This window comes from Mizuhopecten yessoensis, unplaced genomic scaffold (genome assembly GCF_002113885.1).
Source record: "Mizuhopecten yessoensis strain PY_sf001 unplaced genomic scaffold, ASM211388v2 scaffold11119, whole genome shotgun sequence".
In the NCBI taxonomy this organism is placed as follows: Eukaryota; Metazoa; Mollusca; class Bivalvia; order Pectinida; family Pectinidae; genus Mizuhopecten; species Mizuhopecten yessoensis.
The window spans coordinates 21722-42605 of record NW_018408889.1 but is presented as its reverse complement, the minus strand read 5'-3'; the positions used below and the strand labels follow the sequence as shown (position 1 = coordinate 42605).

The 20884-nt window shown below is 33.5% G+C and overlaps 2 long non-coding RNA genes across 2 annotated transcripts; both read right to left on the bottom strand.

The window, feature by feature from the left end:
- Positions 1 to 9920: 9920 nt before the first annotated feature.
- On the bottom strand, positions 9921 to 11480 carry LOC110466132. The gene is made up of 3 exons (XR_002464697.1): positions 11394 to 11480; positions 10561 to 10895; positions 9921 to 10058 (listed from the first exon to the last, which is right to left on the bottom strand). It is a non-coding gene; the product is annotated as an uncharacterized LOC110466132 (long non-coding RNA).
- A 5718-nt stretch (positions 11481 to 17198) lies between these two features.
- Positions 17199 to 20884, bottom strand: LOC110466148. The gene is made up of 3 exons (XR_002464699.1): positions 20776 to 20884; positions 17675 to 17905; positions 17199 to 17391 (listed from the first exon to the last, which is right to left on the bottom strand). It is a non-coding gene; the product is annotated as an uncharacterized LOC110466148 (long non-coding RNA).

Genomic DNA, 20884 nt, shown 5'->3' with positions numbered 1-20884 from the left:
CCCCCGCCCGATTACAATCCTTTTACGGGCTCAAGCTGACTTTCTGTGGTTTTTTTTTTGAAGTATGCAGAGTTGTTTGTTTAAGAAGTAGATATTGCATTTATCGTATAATCTAAAACAGAAGTAAATTTGTATACCGCAATATACGGCGCCATGATTGCAATTCAAACCTCTTATTGGTTGAATGTTCGCTTTCATTTTTATCCGAAATGAAAATCTATGCACTAAAAAGTGTTGTCTACCTTTTTATATACAATTATAATGAAAAACCATTAATATTTTTAGGGTTATACGGTATAAACCGACAAAAAAACCACTGTCTGCGCTTTTGTGCATAAACCGCTTCGTGGATTTATATTAAGTGCACACGTTTTTCCCAGCACGTACCCTATAACTCCAAAATATTCCTGATAACTCCGTCATAAAATGTACTACATGTGTTCAATCTTGTACACTTATAATTTGAAACAAAAGTTCTCGACTGAGAACTACTTGAACAAATTTATATCATGAACGTAACTTATTCATATACAACTGACATTTGTTCATCTCTGTTTAAAATGTATATTGGGGATTCACACCTGTAATAACTGGCTTCCGAAAAAAACTCATCAGCTACCTTACGACATTGACATATTTCATACATAAAATTAAATGAATATTCATCCTTTTTAACATATAACAAAATCTTCAACACAGCAGAGCATTTAAAAAAAAAAAATGTTCCGGGGCTCATGCTGACTTTCTGTTATTTTTCTAAAATCAGCTGTTATAGTTGTTTCTTAGTATCCACTGTTATTGTTGTTTATAAAGAATCCACTGTTATTGTTGTTTTAGTATCCACTGTTATTGTTGTTTTTAGTATACACTGATCTTGTTTTTTAATATCCACTATTTTTTGTATTTTTTTTTGTATCCACTGTTATTGTTGTTTTTAGTATCCACTGTTATTGCTGTTTTTTAATATCCACTGATATTGTTTTTATTTAGCATCCACTGTTTTTGTTGTTTTTTAGTATCCACTGGTATTGTTGTTTTTAGTATACACTGTTATTGTTGTTTTTAGTATCCACGATTTTTGCTTTTTTAGTATCCAATTTTATTGTTTTTTTTAGTATCCATTGTTATTGTTGTTTTTTAATATCTACTGATATTGTTTTTATTTAGCATCCACTGTTGTTGTTATTTTTTAATATCCATTGATATTGTTTTTATTTAGCATCCACTGTTATTGTTGTTTTTTAGTATCCACTATTATTGTTGTTTTTAGCATACACTGTTATTGTTGTTTTTAGGATCCACGGTTACTGCTTTTTTAGTATCCACTTTTATTGTTGTGTTTTAGTATCTACTGTTATAGTAGTTTTTTAATATCCATTGTTATTGTTGTTTTTGTATCCACAGTTATTGTTGTGTTTTAGTATCCACAGTTATTGTTGTTTTTTAGTATCCATTGTTATTGTTGTTTTTTAGTATCCATTGTTATTGTTGTTTTTGTATCCACAGTTATTGTTGTGTTTTAGTATCCACAGTTATTGTTGTTGTTTTTTAATATCCACTGATATTGTTTTTATTTAGCATCCACTGTTATTGTTTTTTTAGTATCCACTGTTATTGTTGTGTTTTAGTATCCACAGTTATTGTTGTGTTTTAGTATCCACAGTTATTGTTGTTTTTTAGTATCCATTGTTATTGTTGTTTTTTAGTATCCATTGTTATTGTTGTTTTTGTATCCACAGTTATTGTTGTGTTTTAGTATCCACAGTTATTGTTGTGTTTTAGTATCCACTGTTATTGTTGTGTTTTAGTATCCACTGTTATTGTTGTGTTTTAGTATCCACAGTTATTGTTGTGTTTTAGTATCCACTGTTATTGTTGTGTTTTAGTATCCACTGTTATTGTTGTGTTTTAGTATCCACAGTTATTGTTGTGTTTTAGTATCCACTGTTATTGTTGTGTTTTAGTATCCACTGTTATTGTTGTGTTTTAGTATCCACTGTTATTGTTGTGTTTTAGTATCCACTGTTATTGTTGTGTTTTAGTATCCACTGTTATTGTTGTGTTTTAGTATCCACTGTTATTGTTGTGTTTTAGTATCCACTGTTATTGTTGTGTTTTAGTATCCACTGTTATTGTTGTGTTTTAGTATCCACTGTTATTGTTGTGTTTTAGTATCCACTGTTATTGTTGTGTTTTAGTATCCACTGTTATTGTTGTGTTTTAGTATCCACTGTTATTGTTGTGTTTTAGTATCCACTGTTATTGTTGTGTTTTAGTATCCACTGTTATTGTTGTGTTTTAGTATCCACTGTTATTGTTGTGTTTTAGTATCCACTGTTATTGTTGTGTTTTAGTATCCACTGTTATTGTTGTGTTTTAGTATCCACTGTTATTGTTGTGTTTTAGTATCCACTGTTATTGTTGTGTTTTAGTATCCACTGTTATTGTTGTGTTTTAGTATCCACTGTTATTGTTGTGTTTTAGTATCCACTGTTATTGTTGTGTTTTAGTATCCACTGTTATTGTTGTGTTTTAGTATCCACTGTTATTGTTGTGTTTTAGTATCCACTGTTATTGTTGTGTTTTAGTATCCACTGTTATTGTTGTGTTTTAGTATCCACTGTTATTGTTGTGTTTTAGTATCCACTGTTATTGTTGTGTTTTAGTATCCACTGTTATTGTTGTGTTTTAGTATCCACTGTTATTGTTGTGTTTTAGTATCCACTGTTATTGTTGTGTTTTAGTATCCACTGTTATTGTTGTGTTTTAGTATCCACTGTTATTGTTGTGTTTTAGTATCCACTGTTATTGTTGTGTTTTAGTATCCACTGTTATTGTTGTGTTTTAGTATCCACTGTTATTGTTGTGTTTTAGTATCCACTGTTATTGTTGTGTTTTAGTATCCACTGTTATTGTTGTGTTTTAGTATCCACTGTTATTGTTGTGTTTTAGTATCCACTGTTATTGTTGTGTTTTAGTATCCACTGTTATTGTTGTGTTTTAGTATCCACTGTTATTGTTGTGTTTTAGTATCCACTGTTATTGTTGTGTTTTAGTATCCACTGTTATTGTTGTGTTTTAGTATCCACTGTTATTGTTGTGTTTTAGTATCCACTGTTATTGTTGTGTTTTAGTATCCACTGTTATTGTTGTGTTTTAGTATCCACTGTTATTGTTGTGTTTTAGTATCCACTGTTATTGTTGTGTTTTAGTATCCACTGTTATTGTTGTGTTTTAGTATCCACTGTTATTGTTGTGTTTTAGTATCCACTGTTATTGTTGTGTTTTAGTATCCACTGTTATTGTTGTGTTTTAGTATCCACTGTTATTGTTGTGTTTTAGTATCCACTGTTATTGTTGTGTTTTAGTATCCACTGTTATTGTTGTGTTTTAGTATCCACTGTTATTGTTGTGTTTTAGTATCCACTGTTATTGTTGTGTTTTAGTATCCACTGTTATTGTTGTGTTTTAGTATCCACTGTTATTGTTGTGTTTTAGTATCCACTGTTATTGTTGTGTTTTAGTATCCACTGTTATTGTTGTGTTTTAGTATCCACTGTTATTGTTGTGTTTTAGTATCCACTGTTATTGTTGTGTTTTAGTATCCACTGTTATTGTTGTGTTTTAGTATCCACTGTTATTGTTGTGTTTTAGTATCCACTGTTATTGTTGTGTTTTAGTATCCACTGTTATTGTTGTGTTTTAGTATCCACTGTTATTGTTGTGTTTTAGTATCCACTGTTATTGTTGTGTTTTAGTATCCACTGTTATTGTTGTGTTTTAGTATCCACTGTTATTGTTGTGTTTTAGTATCCACTGTTATTGTTGTGTTTTAGTATCCACTGTTATTGTTGTGTTTTAGTATCCACTGTTATTGTTGTGTTTTAGTATCCACTGTTATTGTTGTGTTTTAGTATCCACTGTTATTGTTGTGTTTTAGTATCCACTGTTATTGTTGTGTTTTAGTATCCACTGTTATTGTTGTGTTTTAGTATCCACTGTTATTGTTGTGTTTTAGTATCCACTGTTATTGTTGTGTTTTAGTATCCACTGTTATTGTTGTGTTTTAGTATCCACTGTTATTGTTGTGTTTTAGTATCCACTGTTATTGTTGTGTTTTAGTATCCACTGTTATTGTTGTGTTTTAGTATCCACTGTTATTGTTGTGTTTTAGTATCCACTGTTATTGTTGTGTTTTAGTATCCACTGTTATTGTTGTGTTTTAGTATCCACTGTTATTGTTGTGTTTTAGTATCCACTGTTATTGTTGTGTTTTTGTATCCACAGTTATTGTTGTGTTTTAGTATCCACAGTTATTGTTGTGTTTTAGTATCCACAGTTATTGTTGTGTTTTAGTATCCACAGTTTTTGTTATGTTTTAGTATACACTGTTATTGTTGTGTTTTAGTATCCACAGTTATTGTTGTGTTTTAGTATCCACTGCTATTGTTGGTTTTAGTATCCACTGCTATTGTTGGTTTTAGTATCCACTATTTTTGTTTTGTTTTAGTATCCACTGCTATTGTTGGTTTTAGTATCAACAGTTATTGTTGTGCTTTAGTATCCACAGTTAATGTTGTGTTTTAGTATCCACTGTTATTGTTGGTTTTAGTATCCACTATTATTGTTTTGTTTTAGTATCCACTGTTATTGTTGTGTTTTATTATCCACTGTTATTGTTGGTTTTAGTATCCACAGTTATTGTTGTGTTTTAGTATCCATTGTTATTGTTATTTTTGTATCCACAGTTATTGTTTTGTGTTAGTATCCATTGTTATTGTTGTGTTTTAGAATCCGCTATTATTGTTGTGTTTTTGTATCCGCTGTTATTGTTGGTTTTTGTATCCACTATTATTGTTGTGTTTTAGTATCCACTGTTATTGTTGTGTTTTAGTATCCGCTATTATTGTTGTGTTTTAGTATCCGCTGTTATTGTTGTGTTTTAGTATCCACAGTTATTGTTGTGTTTTAGTATCCATTGTTATTGTTGGTTTTTAGTATCCACAGTTATTGTTGTTTTTTAGTATCCACTGTTATTGTTGTTTTTCAGTATCCACAGTTATTGTTGTGTTTTAGTATCCACAGTTATTGTTGTTTTTTAGTATCCACAGTTATTGTTGTGTTTTAGTATCCACCGTTATTGTTGTTTTTTAGTATCCACAGTTATTGTTGTTTTTTAGTATCCACAGTTATTGTTGTGTTTTAGTATCCACAGTTATTGTTGTGTTTTAGTATCCACAGTTATTTTTGATTTTTTATATCCACTGTTATTGTTGTGTTTTAGTATCCACAGTTATTGTTGATTTTTAGTATCCACAGTTATTGTTGTGTTTTAGTATCCACAGTTATTGTTGTGTTTTAGTATCCATTGTTATTGTTGTGTTTTAGTATCCACAGTTATTGTTGTTTTTTAGTATCCACAGTTATTGTTGCGTTTTAGTATCCACTGTTATTGTTGTGTTTTAGTATCCGCTATTATTGTTGTGTTTTAGTATCCGCTGTTATTGTTTTGTTTTAGTATCCACAGTTATTGTTGTGTTTTAGAATCCACTGTTATTGTTGTTTTTTAGTATCCACAGTTATTGTTGTGTTTTAGTATCCATTGTTATTGTTGTTTTTTAATATCCACAGTTATTGTTGTGTTTTAGTATCCGCTGTTATTGTTTTGTTTTAGTATCCACAGTTATTGTTGTGTTTTAGTATCCACAGTTATTGTTGTGTTTTAGTATCCACAGTTATTGTTGTGTTTTAGTATCCACATTTATTGTTGTTTCTTAAGAGGTATATATTGAAATTTGCGTTGCATTTAATGCTGTTTTTGCACAAACGCCATCAAGCTTTTTTTATAACTGCAAACTTACAAAAGGAGTGACACGAATTCATTATAATTTTTCCCATTCTTAACACTCTTTAACATGTAATTGGTTTAAATTAAAACGCTTAATATAATTGTTACTATCAGAGTTGTCAATATGTATATATATATATATATATACAAGTTATGTTGCTCAAATGGTGTCGCTTTGTATGTTCTATTGTCGGTAGAATCAATGCGGTATTTAGAAATTAAATTAACAAATAATGTGTACGTAATGGTGATTGAAAATTATTATGAGCTAGTGTTAAATGACTGGGAAACTTTCAACCAGTCAAATTTCGCCCTTCGCTGGTAAAACCCATATTTGCCCAGTGTTGTTTTCTCCCTTTTCGTGTAATGAGTTTGTATATTATGGCGAGTGCTAATATTAGCTGCCATGATACATTCGCCTTCATTATATAGGGAAAATACAGGCGAATGTTCAACATCAGCGAAAGTTTTCCGGTTTACAGTATTTCGCTCTTTCATTTTCTTTTTAACAGAATGACAATATTTATTTAGCACTGAAAAGGTTAATTTACACCATAAGTTGGAAGTAGTAAGGACGCTGCTTGACCGATGCAAAAATGTGGTCACAGAACCGGAAGACAAGATCAGGGAGGAGCAGCACATTACAACAGCGCTCAAGAAATGTGGAAACCCTAAATGGACCATTAAGACCGTGAAAGACAAGATCAAGAACAAATCGACGATGAAAGAGAAGAAAAAGAAGAAACAACAGACAGAAGAGAAGACCAGGGGAAACGTAGTTATTCCATTCGTCAAAGGAACATCATACCATACAACGGATATTCAAGAAACACCGAATCACGACCAGCATGAGACTACTCCAGACCATCAGGATATATCTTCTACACCCGTAGGACAAATTTACCATCAACGATACTTGCAACTGCGAGTACAAAATTGGATGCAAGAACTGCGATTCGGTCTACATAGGGGAAACTGGACGGAAGTTCGGAGCACGTTAGAAAGAACATCGAAAGGAAGCTGAGTCCACTGGTAACAATAGGAACTGAACTAGGTCAGAGAGAAAAACATCGGAAAGAGACATGCACGAGAGTGCCATAACGGACCACGTCAACAAAGATCATCATGTTATAGACTGGGAGCAGGCTAAGATCGTGGACAAAGAGAGTAACCAGCGAGTGCGGCAGGTGAAGGAGGCCATCCAGATTTGAAAACAATGGCCCGTTATGAAGAAACCAGGGGGTTAACCGGCTCAGCCAGGTTTACGACAACTTGTTCACCACAGTAGTGAACAAGGGGAAGTAACTCTCATATCACCAACGTCACCAGTGACCAACCTGGCAGAATGTCAGCATTTTATATAGCAGTGACCGGATGAATCTTGCAATAAACATTTATTTATGTAATGCTAAACAAATAATTTGCAATACATCACAGAAAACAACTTTCTATGTACTGTTTGACGATATTTTAAGCAGAATGTACGATTAAACGATCTCGGATCAGCCGAAGAAGTAATTGAAAATGAACAAGTACCGCTAGATTATGACATATCACTGTAAAACTGGATATACATATATATTTACCCACATCTATTTAAATAATACGTATCCAACGAACATATGTTTGTTCGGATCCAGTGCCCATATTGGATTATACTGTGGGTATTATTTATGAGACTATATATACATGTATATATATGTATTTGTTTCAATTAGATTGCGAAACTGTCGGATTGTCGCATCATTCGTGTTAAAGATAGTAAGACAACGGGTTAATTAATGGAGCGCCGCAATCTAATATCAATACTAACAACAATGAAATATAGCATACGATGAATATATTTGAAAAGAATTTGCAATGCATTTGAGCAGAAATTTCATCTCATATTAATTACTTTAACGCAATTAAACTTCGTACATTTTTTTTAGGAAACATTATTCTTAATAATATCGGTAGTAAAATAAAATTTATTTTAATGAATGGAGTGAAATTTCCATATAAGTACATCGGTTTATACTATCATTGTTTATCTTTGTGATATAGTCCTTTGCTGATTACCTGCTCATTATTCCAACAGTGTAATTTGTCCTGCATTTACATCTGCATTTTGAGGTCAGCCATACTTTATTTTCGTCATAAAATATAGTTCATACTCGTACAGTATAACCTGTCTAAACCGGCCCCTGTCTTAGCCGGATCCATGTCTTAAACGGCTGTGAGTTTTGGTCCCGGCATATTCCCTATATAATCATAGTAGCTAAACCCTGTATAAACCGGACCCTGTCCATTCCGAAAACCGGCGTTGTTTCACAAAAGTTGGCATTTTAATCCATGTAAAAAAAACCAGTTCATTCCGGTCCTGAAATTTCTCTCGGTCGGCTACAATCTAAAGCAAACACATTCTTAACAAATAAGCGCTATCCAATGTTGGGTCGCCCTTCATTTGTATTATATACTGTTTATTTAGTAAATAATTAAACGTTCCAATTGATTCATTTCTCTGTTGTTTATGTTGACACACTTGTATACAGATCGTATGCAAAACACTACATTTTTGCATTTTCAAAAAATGACATGCCGACCCTGTATAAACCAGACACCTGTGTAAACCGGACAAATAGTATGGTCCCGGTGACATCCGGTTCAGACAGGTTATACTGTATATACAAATTTAGTTATTCATCACACAAACATCTTTGAGATGGCCTAGTATATATTATATTGACAGTCTTCAATTTCCTCACTGTCTTCACTCTCATGAGCTAGCGACCCTTGTAAAACTGACATGAACAAATTTGTGTACCTCTTTATTATAAAGGTCAAATCGCACACGTACGGAAATGAAAACTCCACCGTTACTTCATTCGTCTATTTTCATATAGTAACCATATTGGTCAAATCCATCCTTGCTTGAATAATTAAAATAATGGAATATGATCGATTTTTATTGTTAGTATATGGAAATCGTTTATGAATCAATATACATGATCGTTGTAAATATTGAAATCGATGATCTGTACCTTTTTTCGCTTAAAATCCGGTCGAGGATGTGAAACCAACAATCACGTGTCGGCGGGAATTTGTGTACAAAATACATTGCAATAAGTGCTGAAGATATGAAATATGTCCTAAGTTATGCATCATATCCATATCACATTATACAAATGACCATTTCGTGGTCAGCAATGTACATGTACGTGCAATATGTATTATCTTTTAGTCAGAAATGACATCTACGTTATGGTCAGGCATGTAACACGTATCAGCTGTTGGTTGGGAAAGAGCTAACAACAAGTGAGTAGCCAGTTTTGGAGTCCTGATCCTGTAGATAAATATTATAACAAAGCGAAGTGATATTTCCTTTCCGAAATAAGCAACAGGAGAGAAAAGCAAACCAAAATCAATGGAGAGCTATTTTAACGATCCTAATATCGTGATAATGATTTGTACCAAGATGGAAACTGTAATCTTTTTTTAACGTTATAACGTTTTAATATTATATATGGAAATGTTTAAACGAATCCTTAAAGATGGTCGGCGCAATAAATTATTTATGCTAGTGTGATGAAGTAAAGGGTTGAATCCTAAATTTAATCGATGACCTTTGTTTTGAAATACATTATTTATTTGAACTCATGACATAAAGACTATGAAACAATCATGTTTAGACCCCAACCACGTATTCTCCATTCGCTAATAATCATATTTTAAATTTGAATAAATAAAAATGCCCTTTCTTTAATCATTTAAATTTTAAAATAACTTATTTATATCCAGATATTCAGCCTATTGATTTATAGGTAGCATACGCATAAATTTGTTTACATATTACTATACTGTTAATCCTGCAATTCTGGTATATCTCACTTTTGAAACCGATGGGTCAAAAGCCCAAGGTAATAAAGAACTTGAACTTGAACTTGGTATGAGGCAAACGATGCTGACTCAACTGAGTCTTGGGAACTACTGCTAATGATCTGTAATGTATTCGTAGCACGCAGTATCTAACAATCAAATAACAACAAGGAAACTATGAATGTTTAGATATTTAATGATGATAATAATGACTTTGCGATAAAGCGTTACATGAAATGAGGAAAAGACAAAAATGACATTACACGAAGCTTTTTATGTCGTCATACACCACTTTGATTATCGGAAAACATCAATAAAATGGATTTTCTTTGACAAACCATACACGTTGATTCTGAAAATGAAATACAAAAATAAGATTTACATATCCGGAATTCTTAGATACTATTTTTTTTCATGTAGGATAATTGTCATCTAACATGATGCACGACTTTGGTACCTTGAACAAGTTACTAAACGCTTGAAAATGATCATGAACGATCAAAATACATTTTTTAACAAGATATACATCCCAAAAAGGTCACAAACGACAGTAACCTATTCAAAATCATTTCAAACAGAAAAAGGAACGTGACACACACACATGAAATTGCATTTTAAAAACTTGTATATTAAAATAGATGCAGCATGCCAAAATTGAATAACACTGCACCATGCAACTGTTTCGTTCTTCTAGGACTTATTGGTGATGTTGGGGCCCAAAATGTTGAAACTCATATACATGGAACATACCTTTTTTGATATGGTAACACATCACATTTGAAATGAATGCTTACTTTAAATAAGAAATGTACATATACTTTTTTTTATTACTATCAATGGATTTAAATACGTACCATCCAAGCAATCCGAAGCGTCTATAACCACCACCGAATAAGCCATATGGTCTGTAACCACCGAATCCATATCCACCAAATCCACCATATGGACTAAATCCACCATATCCACCAAATCCACCATATGGACTAAATCCACCATATCCACCATATGGACTTAAGCCGCTCCCGAGTAAACCAAGCGTTAGTCCTAGACCGAGTCCACCGAGACGTCCCCCCCTCCTCCGTCTTCCCCGTCGGCCAAACCTTTGACCATCGACCCCGGACAATAAACAGAAAACAAGGACGAGCACAAACAGAGTCCTCATGATTCGTATGGAATGTTCCTTTAAAACCTAAAATAATGAAACATTTTTCATTTGCATGTTCTCAAAATTGCTTATTATAAGCCGTATCATAAACATTTTCAAGTTTGTTTTTTTAGGTTCTGTATACATCAAATAACGTGACATGAATTTGAAAATGATATGAGTATATGGTACTATTTGTCGAAAAGTTAAAATACATTTTTTTGTTCGTCAAGGAATTTCAACTATATTAAAAAGAATAGTAATTAATGTTAGGATTTTGAAGTTTGATGTGGTATCCATTTTCATGATAACGATATCTCAAAAGATTTTTACTTTTTTGGGTTTTCTGCATCGATAAACTAAAGAATCTTAAAAAGGTACTTCCTTACCTCCTTAATCTCATAATTGTTAAAACAGGATGCAAGTTTCATTCTACAACTATCGTTCGTTTTTAAACAATGCCTTGTTGGCTCTATATAAATATATAGTTTGACTGTACTTCAAAATTATTTATGTACCAAGAATAAAACATCGTTACCGTACCTGTGTAGCTGCCAGGTCAGCTCTCACCAGGGTAATGGTTTGATATCAGAACTGACCGTATTATATACCAAAACGTCCCATAGTTTCACACCTCACCTCCCTACAAATGAGTACATGTTAATGACATAAATATGTTAAACTTATTAATTACAAAACAAAAAAGATTACAAAAAACAATAATCTGTCTTTTTTCCACGCCTTTCTTATATCAAAGTAAATCAACAAAAAATGACATTTATTTGTTTTCTTTTTTCATCTCTGCTCAGCGTTACTAGGTCTTCACTAAATCATGTCTGCTTTCTGATTTTATGACCTCATTAAATGGTCATTAACCTTTCTTTATAATCATAGCACGCAAAGATAAAATGTCATTACAATGTGTCATTTTACTTTAGAAATTGTTATGGTATCGTGCAAATATTGCGAAATAATTATACTTAACGTGATGATGGATTACATTACATTATGCTTGTAGTACCAATGGTGATATTGACAAGTACATATCATACCAAGTTGTGATTATCTCAAACTGTTATCTAATGTGTCTTGATTTACTTACTACATTGTAGTATATTTCATTGTTAAACATTAAATGCTTGTATCTGCAATACGATTCATCAGTTTAAAAAATATGTTATTTCAAAGTTTGACTTTATACACAAACAGTGTACGTATTGGACTATCGCAACGCTACAGTACTCTCTGTATTAATAGGCGGAACATACAATTTCGTCACATCATTGTACAGGTAAACAACACAAATCACTCACTGTGTCAAAGTCTGATTGGTTTGGTTTGTTTGTGTTTTACGTCCTAATGACAGCTATGGCCATTTAAGGACGTGCCAAGTTTTGGTGGCGGAGGAAAGCCGGAGTTCCCGGAGAAAAACCACCGTCCTACAGGAAGTGTCTACCGACTGCCCCACGTAGGCCTCAAACCCACGACGACCCAGTGGTGGAGGGCTAGTGGTAGCAGAATGTCAGACGCCTTAATCACTTGGCCACCGTCAATGTATCTATGTACTGTAAATCGCTTTAGAGTGGCTTATGTTAGCTAGATAGGGCGCTATATCAAATGTTGTATATTATTATTATTATTATTATCATAATTTGACAAAGGGACCAGTCGGTATAGAGTCAAGTCAAGTCATAGATCATAGTTACATCGTACACGTATATAGTTACACAGAATAAAAATATATAGATACATAGCAGGGATCAATCGTGTACTGTCTTAATGATTGATCCCTGGTATCATTTTTAACAAATGATGCATGAAATAAAAAAAATGTAATTGTATGTAATATTCAGCCGAAAATGGTTTACAAGACACTGTTGAAAATTATGATTAATCACAAAGACTGCTATGTTTTCTGTACATATTTTACAAGTGGTTTGCAAATGAAATGTATACTTCCCCCGGAAGACATTATAAAATTAAAGGAGGGTGCCAATTTGGGCCTTAAGGTGGTTATCATCGATTTTTTTGTTTGTGTATACTGTATATATATATATATATAAAAAAAGGACACGAAATTAAGGTCAGCTTGGAGACCATTCCGAGATATGAGGGGGTAAAGTTTGGGACCAGAAGGCCCAAATTGACACCCCTCCCCTTGCAAAATCATTTCTGATGGTATTTGCTACATTAAATAAAGATGATCTGATGTCATTATATACATTACATTCAATTAAAAAGTGTAATTCATCCTCTATACAATTATTTACATTTGTACATGTCTTACATAAGCGTTCCTCAAGTGAAATCACAGGTTTGACGTATATCTGCTCTTTTCCATTGTTAGAGGTAGAGAATCACATATAAAATCAAAATTTAATCGTCGTTTGCTCTTTTGTCTAACGAGCCTGACATATGTATCTGATATTCCGTCTTTGCGTATTGCAGAGTTATCTTCTCTTGAGAGCAGGTATTGATTGTTACGTCATTGGTTTGGTTGAGAAAATTTCGTCGTTTTTTAAAAAATTGATGACGTTACTCTCACAAACAAATGACGTCACAATCAATACCTGTTCTCAAGAGAAGATAACTCTGCAATACGCAAAGACGGAATTAGCTTTGATTTAAAAGTTCTGTAAGTTCTTAATTTGTTACCATTTATAATATTACTATCATTCCATATAGACCCGTACCATTCATCAGCATATGAAATAATTTAGTTTTCAAAATTCTAGAATCCCAAGATTTTTTCAGACTTACGGACCATATATGCACTTTTTCATGAGTCTGTTATCATCACAATACTTACAATTATGTAATTCTTAAAAAATCAACGTATTGTTTCTAAAACTTTACTTACATTGCAAGAGTGCCATCCCATATCACCTCTGAGTGATAAGTTACTTGCTCGACGGGAGGCTCCTAGAAAATATTTACTTTCCTTGTGTAGTATGACGGAAACCTCTCGGTGTTAATTTATACCCCATAATCCACATCCATAAACGTACCGGTACAATTAAAGTTTAATATAACTTGTTACATGTAAACACTTCATATAATATTTCACCGGCATGTGAATATTTCGCATATAACGTTGTAAGTGTTCTACTAGCAGATAAACAGAGTTCTCTGACAGCAAAATGCAAATCCAAATGTTCCTTTCCAAGTACATTGAAAACATTGTTGGCGAGGCATTACAACCTTGTTTTTGACCTTTTTGCATATACATGTGATGCGTTAAAACAGGATTTGTTCTAATACTACATTCATAGTTAAATTATAATGATTTGATAGCATTTAAAAAATATATCTATTTATACCAAAATGTTCTAGCTTAGCCCATAAACGATCTCTGCTCATCAACAAAACATACAATAGTAGATTTTTTCTTGATTTTTCTGTAATTAAAAGCAGAGTACAATATATGCTGGTGGTCTAAATAATAACTTCTGTTCTTTCTAAAAACGTTCTATTAATCTGCAAGTAATTGTTTTGTTTCTAACCATTTCGATAACCGATGATTTAAAACGTTGGCTTGAAGCTTACATTGGATAGACATAAGTTCATTTCTTCTATAGCTAGCTGGGTTTAGTGGATCCTTTCCTGCTTTTAGAAAAGGGTTAACACTACTTTGAGTCAGCCTATCCAAAACTCTACCATAATCAAAACAATTAGGAATATTAGTATGTAAGAGGTCAATACATGCTGGGTTTCTGAGGACATTGCTCTGTATATTGTCAATACCAACCGCTTTGTTTAACTTGGCACGATAAACCGAATCTTTAAACTCTTGACGTGATATCGGTTAATTCAATAGATTGCTGTCAATATCAAGTTTGGGTACCAGCAATTTATTTATGTCTCCTTTTTTTATCAGTAACGTCTGTCATGTCAAGAGCTTTGAAGGTTCTGGAAGGAGTCGTACCATAACGTTAGAGATTCACTCGAGTTTTTCGTAATATTACCAGTTGCATCTCTTGTTGTAAATGGTATGGTGTTCAGTCTGTCCTTAAGCATACATATCTGGCTTTATCTTATTCCAATATTCGTAAGGGGAATTATTACACATGGCAAGCAGTTCGTCTTGTTTGATTTTTTCATATTGTCGTTAATCGCGTCGAAGTATTTTTTGAAAAAAAAGTTTACGATTGTTGATGTATTGCGACCTTAGTGGTTCGCTTTAAACCTACATGACCGTTACACTTTAACCATAACCTTTCACTCTCATTACGCTTGTGAACAAAGTTATGTAACTCGTCATTCCAATACGGTTTACGTCGAAGTGTATTCGTACTATTTCTAAAGTTCAATTTTTGTACCTTAGCCTCCATTTCTCTTTCAATTAACTTGGTAAAGCGACTGTATGCCTGGTAACATCCGAAGAGACCTCTAAGTCATGTTCTATTACGTTAATAGTCGTTAAAAATGTTCTCATTGCTTCAGCATCTTTCTTAAAATTATCTGGAATAATTTTAGTATTGAATCGTTCTTAATGGGTTTAAGTAAATAATCAACTACAGACTTTCCTTTTGATGAAACTTGGGTAAAGTTTTGGCTACCTGTTCTATCGTTAGCAATTCAAAAGTTAGGTATCAGAGAAGGAATCAAGTAGCTGATAATCATGATCATTATGCTAGGTTCCCAGTATCACGATTTGCGGCACGATTGAAGTCGTGGTCTTAATCGTGGAATAATCGTAGTGATCCTATCAGATCTTATCGGATCTTGAGGTCAGTCCTGGCAATCGTGTAAATCGTAGAAACTTTTTGAACGGTTCTTTCTTTTTCTACGGTCAACACGATCAATTGTCAATCGGGATCATCGTATCAGATCGTATTGCATCGTGACAAAGCGCGACAGATCGCATCTGATCGTGCTTCCAAATCGTGGTGATCGAGATCGATCTTAGACAAGACAAACACCACGCTCCGCTGAGATGTATTATTGCAATCCCCCACGATCTGTCACGATCTGTTAGGCTCTGTCGGGTCCCATTGCTCAAGACCTGACACGAATAATTCACGAGCAGATAGGAGTTGATACCAGAAGATGCGAGTAAATGCGAGTAGTTACGTGTTTTTTTTACACGAACGCTCATGATCACTATCTGTTACGAGTTCTCGTGCCATATATATACCGGACAAGATTTAATGCGTCTCATTTAGCTATCTACTCTTGAAGAAAGAACATCTTAGTAACCTGCATTTGCCAGTAATTTTTAGAGACTTTGTTCACTTCCTCTCTATAGAACAATATATTATGATAAAACAAAATAGAAGCTCGTGAGGTATCTTTAAGGAGGGAGATAAAATATACAAATTAAAAAATACTTCACCGTTGTCATAATTAAACGTTACCCATCTACAATCTTCACACGAGTCATCAAGGGTAACGCATTTATATTGTTGGTAAAAATAATCTTTTATAAAAATACATACCGTACCACTACTGCCTTTTCCGACATTGTAACTGGTTATTCTGTTTATATGCATACATCTGTACCCTACAAATTGTGTTTATATTTTATATCTCCAACAAGTTTCAGGGCAACCGAACATATCAAAATTAAGAGATTTAACTTCGGTTTCTCTAAAGAGCGAGTTCTGAGAACCTTTCACATCTTGTCCGATAGCCTATCGACCTACTTTGAGGAAACCGATATGCACCTTGTCCCACGACCCCTGTGCTTCCTATCTCCAGATGTTTCGTTCCGTGGAGTCAGTCCATTTAGGGGTTTGGTTCCTCCTGTAATTATTGAGTCCTCACTGGCGGTACCTATGTTTATCCTGTATTCCATCTGTTGAAAAGTGTCTGTCCTCATGGTAACGCATTTTCCTGGGCTGTTGGTCACGAGATGTATTAATGTCGTCATTTGTTTATGACGTCATGATAGTTAATGTTTCTGAGTAGACATGTATGGGCTAATTTTTATGGGAATCCCCTTGTCATGGCGAACTGTTCCCGGTATTTGCAAAAACTATCAAAGTTTATAAAATCTTTGTATCGATCTCTACCAAATACGGAAGGTATGTGATAAAAGCAAGACCACACACTTGTGTTTTTTTAACGAATCAGAAAGCACTCATTTGTTGTGCGGACGTATATATTCGTCCGCGCAATAAAATTGCACTTTTTGATTCGTTAGAATAACAAAAGTGTATGGTCTTGCATATGTATACGTAGAAGTTGGAGGAATATATGCACATTAAAGCTAAACTTCAATTGATGATAAACAAGGTTTTATATCGGAAATAATAAGACATTAAAAAAAATGTGTATATTGTTTGCATGTTCGGAGAAGAATACTCATTATATTAAATTTCACCAAAGATGACAAAAACAATCAAACTTGGTCGTATTGTTTAATTTTGAAGAAGATGCCGATGTTGTAATTTTACAAAACCACTATGTGAAAAATGGCTTTAACGTTTTTAATGTTTTAAAAGAATACATGTTCATGATAAACACCAAAGTATTCTAGTTACACCCTGGTAAGATGACATCTCAACCCACTATAGTGATCATCCATGTACAAATATATCTGAAATAAACAAAAAAATACTTAAAAGTTACATATAAAATTGAACGATCAGTTTACTACACAAACATGTCAAACCTGTTTTTATTTCATATAGTTTATATCAGTAAGAAAAGTTAACACTAACCATTTCTACGAAGGTGTAAACTGTAAATTGTTTAAAACTAGACTTTTACGAAAACTCATTAAGTACAATTTGATGGAGGATTGAACTATATGAGAGCATTTCTTTTAGAACAAATTATTGAAAATCTTAAACAAGGCGTTAAACCAAGACTATAATTACCTCAACCTAAATTATAAACCGGGGGAAAAATGGACGGAATATTGGTCGAAAAGGAAAGAATCCTGGAAAAAAGGGTCCAAATGGTCCTCTCCTAAAGAATGCACGTCTCGCAAGCCTTCTACGTAAAATACGACGTCGGAGTCGGTTCTCTGCGGTCTGCGGAACAACACATTGTACCAACAGAGACAGGACCAGAATCAATATCAATGCTCGTTTCATCATTGTGTTCCGCTGAAATATACAAAGACAATATCGTTTTGTTTTAATGTGTCCACATTCAATTTAGATATTTTTATCAAAGGTAGAATTCCTTCTTCGTTAAAATGGCAATAGAATTTTGTTAGATATTGATTTCACTGCAGTATTAACAGATTGCCAGAAACATGTTTAAAAGGTGATACATATATTAGGTAAAATTTACACAAACTAAGAACAAATAAGAACTTAAATGTTCATTCAATCACTTATTTATAATTATTTTTTATAAATTGTTTATGCAGCTTGTATTTGTTGTTTCAAAAATCACTAGAGAATGAAAATACTATGAAGTTATTTTCATTTTCACTATTATCAAAAGCATATTATGATCTTTCGTAACGCTCAAAATGTAAATCTACTTTATTGAAGTTTCAGTTGATGTGACTTTATAGTCTATACGAACATCACGTCATGTGCAAATACAAAACTGTCTGCAATTATGAAAAGAAATATAAAAAAAATTGTAACGTCTTCTAAAAGGGCAAAACATTTGCCTTTAAACTGATATACACTTTAAATAATATAATGTTCAACATACTTATTACTTCAAATTTTAAACTGATAATCATCATTTAAGAAAAGAAGCAAAAAACGGTAAATTTAATGATTTACTTAGCTAAGATACTTTTGTTTCCATTATCAATTTATCTTTATGGACTTTAAAAGGGAGCTGTAAAGCTGAAGTGTATGACTTCTCGCGTCGTGTATGGCTATAAGAGTTAACGAACAACTGAATATGATGATTGAACATCATTTGTATTGATATTATGTCGTGTTTTTATCTTCCCCGGTATGTTGACGCTGTGGTTTGTTTTGGCTTTGTGTGTTGACGTTGTGGTATATTTTGTCCTTATGTGTTGACGTTGTGGTATATTTTGTCCTTATGTGTTGACGTTGTGGTATATTTTGTCCTTATGTGTTGACGTTGTGGTCATTGCGTCCCGGTATGTTGACCCTGTGGTTTGTTTGGCTTTGTGTGTTGAGGGTGTGGTCTATTTTGTCCTTGTACAGTCGTGGGATCGCACAATGTTACACGATGTGCGCACGGTATTTGCGCGATGTACATGTCCGAACGATACATATCTGGACGATTATCGCTTGCATATATTTGTGCAGACGATGGACGAACGTTGTGCGATGACAATCGTGGTTGGTGTAGATTGAGAAACGGCTTAAGAACATAAACGTTTTCGTGTTAAAACTTATAAACCTGATTTGTTAAATATGTTTCTATGTTCTAGCTATGTTTCTATGTTCTAGCTGCTTATAAAAGTTGATCTTTGCAAATGTTCTTAAATTCATAAATGGTGTTTCGGTGTTTTTTTAAAAGGCCAAAATCAACACGTTAAAGTATAACACTGATGAACACGGTCCTTTATATAGGTTAACATATCAACTTTGTACGTGAACCGTAGTTTTCTCCACCCGGGGCACTTGCGTAACTCGTCAGGTGTAAAAATCCAGGTGAATTGGAGCTATAGACCATAACGAATGCAAATACAAATATTTAACGTCCTGTACTGTTTCCATAACAGATATACGGTATCATGTACCGACTCTCTATGTCAGGCACAGGGCGCCAGGTAAAGTTTTGGTCACTCATCAAAATGTTATTTACCTTGACAGTCTAACAGTCACTGTGATTATTGATTATTCATTGTAAAATTGAACGTAATCTTAATTGATATGAAGAGAAATTTACATATACAGTGTTCCTTATTCCATACGAGCCTTTCGGATTAATTTCATTCCGTAATATTGATCAACCAATTGCAACCAATTGCACATTTGTGCAGAGGAAGCGCACAACGGGGCGAACATATATAGTAAATCGCACAGTTGTGCGCATCATGTGTAGACGATGAACGGATGCCGTGGTCCTTGGGCATTGACGCTGTGATACAATGTACATGTATGCTTTTTTCGTTAACGATGACACTTGTGATAATTGTGTTCCTGTATTTAGACGCTGTGGTGATTTTGTCCTTTTGTATTGACGCTGTGGTATATTTTTTTTGTGTACGTTGACACTTGTGGCAAGTTGGGTTTCTGTATTTTGACGTTATGGACATATTTTTTTCTTTAAATTCTGAGGCTGTATTTTTGTGTGTGTGTTGACGCTGTGGTAATTGTTTCCTTGTATGTGTTCCAATATGTAGACGCTACGGTATAATTTGAAATGTTGTGCTCTCGCTGTGGTATATTCTCTCCCTGTATGTCGACGACGCGGCTATTTTGTCCCTGTATGGTGAAACTTTGTATCATTTTATCCTTGTGGTTCGATGATATTCAATGGTTTGTAAATTGTATGGTCACGATTTTTCTTTGTATGTTGTCGTTGTGTTATATTTTGTTCATGACTATTGACTTTGAAGAACTTTGACATTGCGCCGACGCTGTTATCTATCTTTTTAAAAACATATTTATCACATAATCGGTCTGTTATCCAGTGAATTCGACCGTGTAATATTTTTACATATGTCACTAGTGTAATACAGTACATTATACCATAGATCGTTTGTCATTGGCTGTGCCGGTCAGAAATCGATTGTGTGATAAAAGGTATCTTTTTTTTCCCCATTTCATATTAGATTTTATGAAACGAGTCTTAGGAGTTTTTATTTTTGCGAGCCTTGGCGAGCAAAAATTAAAACTTCGAGACGAGTTTAAGATTTTATTACTTATTTAAGATCCTACATTTACGTAACAATTATTGCTTGTAAGTAAAAGATGATTTCAGTCACCTCTGATGTATATTTCAAAAGTGTTAAAGTTTTTTCTTGGTCTGAAATTAAGAATTTATCGACCTAATCTACACTGTGGATGGTAATGGGATCACATACCTTATATCTGTAGTCTGTACGATGATGTCCTTACTTCAGCTAGATGTTCGACCTTACACTAGGGATGAGGTTTGTTAACCCTTATTTTATTAGAAGAAAGGCGTTGTCC